Raw genomic sequence first — 10,575 nt, forward strand, 5'->3', positions numbered from 1 at the left:
AATGCGTGATGGATGAAATGGCGACAGGTCTCTGGAAAAACTAGCCATCCACGAATGCCCCTTAAACTTAAGGGGGAAAATATACAGAACGATCGTGAGACCTGTTGTAATACATGGATCAGAATGCTGGGCGACGAAAGAAGCGGATGAAAGAAGAGTGCACGCAGCGGAAATGAGAATGCTGAGATGGATCGGATTAAGAATGAGTATATAAGAGGAAGTTTGAAAGTAACGGAGAAAATGAGGAGTACTAGGTTAGCGTGGTAAATATGGGCATGTAACGAGGAGGGATGAATGCCATATAGGCAAAAGAATGTTAGGGATGAATGTTGATGGACGGAGAGGGTATGGTAGACCCAAAAAACGATGGATGGATTGTGTGAAAGAGGATGTGAGAAAGAAAGAAGTGAGTGCTGAGTACGCGAAAGACAGAGGAGACTGGAAGAGAAAAACATGTTGTGCCGACCCCACTTGACGTGGGATAAGGGCAGAGGAAAGAAGAAGAGAGAAGAAGATGGACCGTGATTACCTTATGTATTGTTTGTTTTTTTGTTATTTTACTTGTTGTACACTGAGAGAAAAGTACAACAAAAATACACTTAGAATTACAAAAATAAACTTAATCCAGGGACAAGGAGAGTTAACTAATGGGAACAAATTAACTTTTGCAATTTCTATTAGTTCTTGCAATTTCTATTATCTGTTTGTTGAAATTATATTTGGGATTACTGAGCTGTTTGTAGAAATAAATAAAATTTACAGAAATAGTGAAACGTCCATAATTATTACTAAAACTTCATTTTTTCCCCCAGTACAGAACTGTTTTTTAATTCCTGGTGATGATTTTTCTCTCAGTGTAGTCTAGTGAAACTAACCGCGGATCATTCAAAACTGTCATACTCGTAATGTGATTGCCAATTCGCTTATGTTTAAGAACGATCAGACGAGGATCTTTTTTAGTTGATGGGTGCCAACCCACGTCACGTCTTCCGGAACTTTCGTTTACATATAAACAAAAGCATACATTTAAAATTTAAATATAACTGGAACTGATCTACGACCAGTGCCTACTTACAAACCAAATCATTATAATGCTAATAAGTAAATTTTTATTAACATATATTCGGTGGGAACTATTATACAGAATATACAGCTCTTATATTACCAGAGAGGATTAGTGTCGAGTGTCACTAGTGAGTCCTGTCGGCTTTGCATTACATTTAAATATTTTGACATGGCTGACTAAGGAGTAACTGTTGTAGGTAGGATTTGAGTCAAATAAATGAAAGCTATTTTTATTTTACTTTTTGTTAATCCCTATATTTACTGGGAGGCGTATTTTGAATGTAATTACAGGTTTTTAGTTTGATAGGTAGGTAGGCACGAATCTATTTTAACAAAGAGAAATACTAAATTAAACTATGTCAGCAATGACACACATTATGCCTTATAATATTTTACCTACCGCATTTAACGCCATTGGACTTAGAAAATTACCGAGAACCAACATATTTGACACATCGCCGAAATTAATTTACAACCAGCGGTCTATTATGTAAGTCGCAAAAAAGGTATCACCTGCCGGGTACCATTCGACACCACGCAGGCGCACACAAAGACATGGCAATTTATCACACCAGACTTGGCCTTTTAAGGCAGATAATGTATGGGGGCATTAGAACATAATAGGCTATCCAGTGGATCGTTTGTCATGTTTTTGCGTAACCACGGATGTTAATACAGATAAAAACGCTCTTGTGTTGAAAGGGATATGGTTTATTTTTGTTTGGGCTGATGAAAGATTATACTTGTCGTGTGTATGCACGCGGATTATTACAAAGATATAAATGCGTTATAAAAGATTCTTGTTAAAATGAGAGTTAAGCTTAATTTGGCGTGGCTGGAATGTTTTTTGTTTGTGTTTATAGCATAAAGTACGTAGGTTTTGTGAATGTATGTCGATAAATTCTGTTAAATCGTTTTAAGTATTGTCGTTCGGTTTGTACAGAACTAACAAGGCGGATGAAAAAGTTACGTATCATTAGCTGTATATTATTACCGTGGCTTATAAATCAGAATTTGCAGGGATTCTTTTCATGTTGAACGTTTAATCGTATTTATTTAAACTGCTTGATTATCTTTTAAAATAGGCTGCTATTTAACTGATCACCAGATTTAATAAAATTTAATACCAAAAAAATCTACTTTACCACCCTAAAATAATGAATGATCACCAAAATTATAACACCATTTTAATGTGAAATGATTACCAATTTTAATACATTTTACTATCCTATTAAAGGAAATGACACCAAATTAATCATTATTAACCCACAAATTGTAAATAATTACCAAATTTCAAACCCCAATTTAATGTCAATTGATAACCAAATTTTTACATCGTGCTATCCTATTAAATAAAATGACACCAAAATAGTCATTGTAAACCCAAAAATAGTAAATGACCACCAAAATTAGAACTCCATTTTAATGTAAAATTATAACCAAAATTTTAAATCTTGCTATCCTATTAAAGCAAAGCAAAATTTTCTAGTAGCATTTCGTTTCTGTATGGGTTGCAGTTCAAACCTAACTTAACCCACTTTTCTAGTAACATTTCGTTTCTGTAAGGTTCGCAGTTCAAACCTAACCTAACCCACTTTTCTAGTAACATTTCGTTTCTGTAAGGTTCGCAGTTCAAACCTAACCTAACCCACTTTTCTAGTAGCATTTCTTATCTGGAAGGGTCGCAGTTCAAACCTAACCTAACCCACTTTTCTAGTAGAATTTCGTTTCTGTGTGGGTCGGAGTTCAAACCTAACCTAACCCACTTTTCTAGTAGCATTTCGTTTCTGTAAGGGTCACAGTTCAAACCTAACCTAACCCACTTTTCTAGTAGCATTTCGTTTCTGTAAGGGTCGCAGTTCAAACCTAACCTAACCCACTTTTTAACCGACTTCCAAATCCCAAAGGAGGAGGTTATCAATTCGGTTGTATGTTTTTTTTTATTTTATTTTTTATTATTTATTTATTTTTTTTTTTTATGTTTGTTACTCCATATCTCCGTCATTACTGGACCGATTTTGAAAATTCTTTTTTTGATTGAATGTTTATGCATACAGATTGGTCCCGTTTTTGTCAAAACCCAGTTCTGATGATGGGATTCATGAGGAATCGAGGGAACTCCTCAAATCTTAAAGGCATACATATAGTGATTTTTGGGTTTTTATCAACAAATCAAGCATATACATCCAAAAAAGTGACATATGATGAAGTGGAACTGCTGATGATGATCAGAACGGAACTCTTCAACGACGCATAGTTCACGTTTGGCGATTTGTCCAGTTCGTTATGTTTGTTAAGCAAGTTAAGTTTTTAAGCCACATTTTTGTCAAGCTCGAGTTCTGATGATGGGATCCATGAGGAATCGAGGGAACTCTTCAAATCTTAAAGGCATGCGTATAGAGATTTTTGTATTTACATCAGAAAATCAAGCATTTTCATTAAAAACTGTCGCATTTGATGAAGTGGAACTGCTGATGATGATCAGAACGGAACTCTTCAACGACGCATAGTTCACGTTTGGCGATTTGTCCTCTTCGTTATGTTTGTTAAGCAAGTTTAGTTTTTAAGCCACATTTCTGTCAAGCTCGAGTTCTGATGATGGGATCCATGAGAAATCGAGGGAACTCCTCAAATTTTAAAGGCATGCGTATAGAGATTTTTGTATTTTCATCAGAAAATCAAGCATTTTCATTAAAAACTGTCGCATTTGATGAAGTGGAACTGCTGATGATGATCAGAACGGAACTCTTCAACGACGCATAGTTCACGTTTGGCGATTTGTCCTCTTCGTTATGTTTGTTTAAGCAAGTTTAGTTTTTAAGCCACATTTCTGTCAAGCTCGAGTTCTGATGTTGGGATCCATAAGGAATCGAGATAACTCCTCAAATCTTAAAGGCATACGTATAGAATTTTTTGTATTTTCATCATAAAATCAAGCATTTACATTAAAAACTGTCGCATTTGATGAAGTGGAACTGCTGATGATGATCAGAACAGAACTCTTCAACGACGCATAGTACATGTTTGGTGATTTCGAATTTCGGTTTTGACTTGGACTGGGATCCGGACTCATACCCGGATCCGGTTCGGACCCGGACTCGGACTCGGACTCGGACCCGGACTCGGACCCGGACTCGGATCTGGACTCGGACCCGGACTCGGACCCGGACTCGGACCCGGACTCGGACCCGGACTCGGACCCGGACTCGGACCCGGACTCGGACCCGGACTCGGACCCGGACTCGGACCGGGACTCGGACCCGGACTCTGACTCAGAGACCCGGACCTTGACCCGGAAAACCACTATGATACCTAAACTAAATAAACCACTATGATTACCTACCATAAAATGTGGGTATGATGATGCCAAACCCCTCCCGCTCAAACTCCCGTACACCGCACCGCATGCGCCGTTAAGTGGGTTAGGTTAGGTTTGAACTGCGATCCTCACAGAACCGAACAAAAGTGGGTTAGGTTTGGTTAGAACTGCGAGTCTTTCAGAAACGAAATGCTACTAGAAAAGTGGGTTTGATTAGGTTCGAACTGCGATCCTCACAGAACCGAACTGCTATCAGAGAAGTGGGTTAGGTTAGGCTAGAACTACGACCCTTACGGAAACGAAATGCTACTAGAAAGTACTCGTTTTACCTCCTTTTCTACATAGTGCACCATCTACCATAATCTTTCACCGGGCCCCATAGAAGTCGGTTTTTTTTTTCTTAAAAGTTATCTAGTAGCATTTCTTTTTTGTAAGGGTCGCAGTTCAAACCTAACCTAACCCACTTTTCTAGTAGCAATTCGTTTCTGTAAGGGTCGCAGTGTTAACCTAGCCCACTTAACTGATAGCAGTACAAACCTAACCTAACATACTTTTCTAGTAGCATTTCAGTATGCCTACCTAAGTTATGCGGTGCGGGGTACGGGGGTTGAGCGGGAGGGGCTAGTAATTTTGGCATCATTTTACTTTATTTGGTAATATGTATAAATTTTTTGGTATCATAGTGGTTTATTTAGGTGAAAATATCGCATTTATTTGGTCTTCAAGATTTGGTGATCATTAATGATTTTTGGTAATCATTCAATATATTTGGTATTCGAATACAATTTGAAGTGCAGTCGTAATTAAAATGGTGGTACATTTGTAATTTTAGGTCTTATTTTTTTGGTGTTCAGTAATTTTTTTTGGTAAGCATGATTTTTTTATTTAGGGTACCGAAGTATTTTTTGGTGGTCATTATATTTGTAGCCTTTAAAATACGAGGGGATTTAATTTATTGGTGTTTTTATACAAATTATTTTTAAATTAAATTATATGGTAGTAATAAAATATTCAAAGTTATCGTAACAAACACATAAGTAATAAGTACCTACTAACAGCCGTATTCATAAACAGTTAGAGCATTGATCATCAGTTGCTGATAACCGGATGTCACAAAACGTGATTCATAAACACTTTTTAGCGCTAAACAGTTGATCATCTCTTTATTAAATCCTCGGAAAGTTACGGAGCCGAGGACCCTTCTTTATCTGTTTATTATCTGCTATTTTACAAGATGGCGGTCACGAAACAGCTGATTTTGGCAAGAGTGACAAGAGCAAGAGCAAATAGTACGTTTTGGTTAAAATCCCAAATGTGAATGGAAAACAACTTTAATATGTGCAATTACGTATTACATACCTGGATATAGTGCGAAAATGGCGCGAAACCTAAATATCCCGCTTTTTATAAGTTGTTTATGTGATTTTGTGTATGGTGATTTTCGTTTAACCAAAATATCGAAGAAGGCAACAGAATTCTATGATCGCGTAGTCGGAAAAATGCATCATAAACGGAGCGAGTTCCTCCCTCACAGCTATTAGGCGTTTGGAGAAATAGGTAAACCGCCAGATTCACTTAAATCTATGCGGGCCAGCTTCATTGCTCGCCATACAATCGCATTTTCGAAACCAAGTTTGGCTTGGCAAGTAATATTAGAGCGTTCCATGTTCCTAATTAAAAATATTTGGAGGAGTCGCCATCGTCGGACACGGCGAGGACTTACTTATATTTGTGCGTAAACCCTTTAGTTATTCGTTATTACCACTTGCCAGAAACGTTGTTTTTAATTTAAGATCAGGGTGTTCGCATTTCGCAAACTTAAATTTAATTGCATTTCTTGCGCACATTATACCTACCTATATAATATTATAGACCCTGTAAGAGTACATCAATCTCGTTCATAGTTTGCAATTGAATAACTAACCATTATACCTAATGAGATTATAATATTTACCATAAGTTAACTTGTTTTATAGACATATTTAACCGACTGTGTTTAATAAAAAATATCACAGGTAAGTAGGCACTACTTAAAAGTATCAACTTATTTACAGGTAAAAGAAGTGTGCACTCTTGTCAGTCTGGTAAAGTGATGAAAAATCTGAAAAAGTCACGGGTATATGCAGTCATTGCATAGGCAGTTTGCTCAATATTGGCTTTGAGCATAACAATTTGGCCTCCAGGTAAAAATATTGCAAGCTGAACTTTATAGAATGAAAGTTTCATTTATGTCAACTAATTATTCAGTATGGTCATCCAGGTTGGATTCTATACCTACCTGTTCTTGACGCTAAGGTTTCCAGTGCTCCCAAAAATGCACTGTCGGCTATTTGTAACTCCGCTAGTTGCCTGTAGGCTGCAGTGCTTAATATCAGATGGGCAGCACTAAACTTGTCCTTGTCATTGTCTGGTATTCAAAAATACCTTTTAATTTTATTCTACATAAGAACCATTAATTACCAATATTATTTTTGAACTTCTTTGAACTAGGTACATAGCATGAACTTACCTATGAATATCTACTTTACTTTATATAAATTGTACACTTTCATCAGAACAATATTGCAAACACATGAATATCATAAATATATGCAAAATAGGGTCCTACTTTCCTTTTTAGAACTCTCAAAATGATTTGCTATTATGGTATTTATATGAAAATTTATTTTCTAATAATAATCTGGTGCTTTATTTTATACATGGTATGGTGTGACATAATTTATTTTAAGTACAGGAAACATCCCTATTAGACTGCTAGATACATTTAAGATTTTATTGCATTGTAATTAGAAAAATGGAATTTTGAGTATTTCAATATGGGTACAGTCGCCTGCAATAATATGTTACTCTTCGAAGGCTGCAAAAATGTGCAATGCTCTTATGGGCCTTTGTTGTGTAACATATTATTGCAGGTGACTGTACATCATTAATAAAAATTGTACAAACCTTAACAAGTCAAAAAATATATTTAATTAGTAAAATAAAACACCAATTAAATTAGAACAATTTTATTACTTCAACCTAAATCAAGCTAGGTTTTCATTTTGATGTTTTTTTTCTTTTAGGTTTCTTGCTGATTTCCTGCTGGGACTTGCAGTGTACGGAGTCAGTTACACTTCTCTGACCAATATTCACAGCTGTTCACAGGCCACAGCTTTTCTTCCAAAGCCTGGAGTTATTCAACAATAACAGTGGCTAATGATGGTACTTTCAGGATCTGAAAAGATGCAATAATTTGAATAAAAGTATTTTTGTATTCAACAATTTTCTTTAATTTTTAGCTTATGATATAATGGATGTACTTAAGTTAGGGTCACATGATTCAATATAGTTATGGTAACTAAGTATCATTTTAAGCTATAGACAGAGATCAATATGACTTCATTTATTATTCATTACCTATTAGGTACTATAATATGATATCATTGTACATTGACCTTGCAAACTCTCTGGAATAGATGTCCAAACTGTCTGATGAGATATAGATTAGCCAACTTAATTATAACCAACTGTACGCAGAAAACATCTTATTTTTAATCAGCAGGTACACAGTATCTATACACACACCTGTACACTGGTATTTAAATACTGCCTAATTTGTGAACCATCCTTCCTCGTAGTAAGTAGGTTGGCTAGGTGATCGAGTATAATAACCATCGCATTGTTCCATGCATAAAATAAATACCATTACAAAATTATTACTAATGACACGATGACAAGAAGTAAACTCGCGACACAACGGCTTGTTACAATAAAACATCACTTGTACATATAATTATCATTTGGTTCCATTGTATGGTTAAGAAATATAATACCTATAATAGGTAGGTACCTATGCATAATTTTAAACAAATACACCAAGCTCCACAAAGCACGGATAAATTTACCAAATTTATAAGTGTTATAACCTTTAAATAATGTCAAAGCCGTCAATGCAAGTGTCAATCTTAACATGTTCAGATACTACATTTTATGTTACGTACCTATGTCTATAATATATTATAAATAGATGGTCATGCCCAAAATTTGAACTGTACCTAGAGTTATCATCAAAATCGCTGCAGACTTTTCTTTGTCTAACTCTAAACACTGCAGGTATGTAAGGTAAACAAGAAAGTATAGGACATTGTTCATACCTGATTTAGTGAGTCTGAATGGACTTCGTTTTGTTGACCCGTTGTGAATTTCTGCCGCAACCAGAATAAATTAGTGTGAACTCATGAACCATTATTCAATGGTTCTTCTTGCGGAGGCGAGTGGGGTCTGGTACGGTATCTGGCTTCGACTTCTTCTCTTCGCTAATTATGCACTTCTCGGTTAGTTTGAAAGAACCCCACTTCTTTCGACTCCATTCCACATAATATTGAAACTAAAAGCAATAAGATATAGGTATATCAACATTGCAGTGAACTCATATTATTACTTGTTGCTGTATAAGATACTTGTCTGTAAACGTAGTTACTCACCAAGTTTTATAAAATTTCCGGCCATGCAGCAATCTTTAATTATTTTTGTGGCACAGAAGCTATTTTAATAAGAGATAATTCCGAAAATTAGTCAAAATAGTAAATCAACTTCTTCATGATATTACGATTGGCCGCTAGTGCTGCTGTCAAACTTTTTTTTTAATTTAATGTTCAGCCATATTTTAGTCTATGATGCGCCAAGATGCCAACATAACGCGTCTAATCTGCTTATTAGTTAAGAAGCCCCTAATAAACGTTTATAAATCATGGTTCTTATCAACGGCTTATTAAGCCTAAACAGCGGATTAGCTAATAAGCTGATCATTCCTCATTTAAGGATTTTTTATGAATACGGCTGTAAACAAATTGAAAATAATAGGTAGGAATTATTGTATACTTCACAACTATAATTTGATAAAAAAATACCATAAATTTAACAACTTTAATTTGATAGGTATTTAATATTTTTAGTTTTAGTTATTTTAATTGTAGTTAGTTTTAGTTTTATATTCCGTGGCAACCACCAAAGCTACACACCACAGAATAAATAATAGTATATACTAGGTATAGAAGGTTCACTCTATAACAAAATGCGTCTGTTACGATTAGGACAGATATGACCGCTAGGTGGCTAGGCTAGGCTAGCCACCAAAATTGGTGTGGGACGGATGTACTTGTAGCTACTTGTTGCGATGCGACGAAATTGTGGAGTGAGCCACGCCTGGCCATATTTGAGCGATAGAGAGGCAGATTACAATAATTATTTCCATCTTTACCACTTAGATGGTTGGCGGTACTAACTGCACAGAGCATATCTCAAGAAACTTCCTGCCTCGCACAGCTAAACTGTAGGATAAACTGTCGCCCGCAGTATTTCCGGACCGATACGATCTTCAAGAAAAAGGCGTAGAGCGTAGCTACGAGGTGATTCATCTGCTTATTTGCCTTATATGTCATAAAAATAATCGAAATTTCAATTTTTAATGTTCGCGATAGGCCATCTTGTCACACGAAAATCATGAAATAGACATTATTTATCAAGCAGTGAAGGCCTTTCGAGTTCCCACAGCATAAAAGACAGGGACTTTTGCATTTAACCTTTTACTGCTTAACTATATTCATTCTTTCACTGTTGGTTTCATTCATTTTATTGTTGGTATTTTACATTCTTCGACCATCTTAAGACATTATTTTTCATTAACGGTACTTACTTACTCTTGTTGGCTATGTAGAGATCATTATAAAAGTACTTACTGCACATTGCTCACATTTAAGTGCTGTTTCAGAGCACGCAGCGCGCATCCATCAAAAAGTCGGCCAATAAACAGTCAGACATTAGCTGTCTCCGCGCTCTTGGTGAAGTACGAGGGATACGGACGATCCGACAATCCGACAGATGAATTTTAATACGTATTTTTGTACAATAAAGAGTTTACTACTACTACTACTACCATGGTCAATTTTCAAATAGGCATTTTTTGCTGTCCCACGGCTAAAACTCGAAGTCCATAGGACTAAAAGACTGGGTATGTATATATTTTCATTCAGTGTATTATAAGCTTTAAAAATCATGTACAACTGTACCTAAAATATTATTTGTTCCTGACAAAATCACATTTGAAGTTCCAAAAACGGCGAAATTTGCCGTTTTTCGCGTGTCCCAGTGACGGCATCGCGCAATAAAAAAAATCATAACTTTAGATGTAGGCAACGTACTATAAACAA

At 35.9% G+C, this 10,575-nt stretch overlaps 2 long non-coding RNA genes across 2 annotated transcripts; one reads left to right on the plus strand and one right to left on the minus strand.

Annotated features, from left to right (window-relative positions):
• Positions 1-5,445: 5,445 nt before the first annotated feature.
• Positions 5,446-7,565, plus strand: LOC134664859 (uncharacterized). Its single transcript, XR_010098306.1, has 3 exons — positions 5,446-5,941; positions 6,439-6,567; positions 7,450-7,565. It is a non-coding gene; the product is annotated as an uncharacterized LOC134664859 (long non-coding RNA).
• On the minus strand, positions 7,332-9,205 carry LOC134664858 (uncharacterized). Its single transcript, XR_010098305.1, has 3 exons — positions 8,851-9,205; positions 8,521-8,753; positions 7,332-7,601 (listed from the first exon to the last, which is right to left on the minus strand). It is a non-coding gene; the product is annotated as an uncharacterized LOC134664858 (long non-coding RNA).
• Positions 9,206-10,575: the final 1,370 nt, after the last annotated feature.

The sequence above is a fragment of the Cydia fagiglandana genome, chromosome 5 (assembly GCF_963556715.1).
Source record: "Cydia fagiglandana chromosome 5, ilCydFagi1.1, whole genome shotgun sequence".
NCBI classification, from domain to species: domain Eukaryota; kingdom Metazoa; phylum Arthropoda; class Insecta; order Lepidoptera; family Tortricidae; genus Cydia; species Cydia fagiglandana.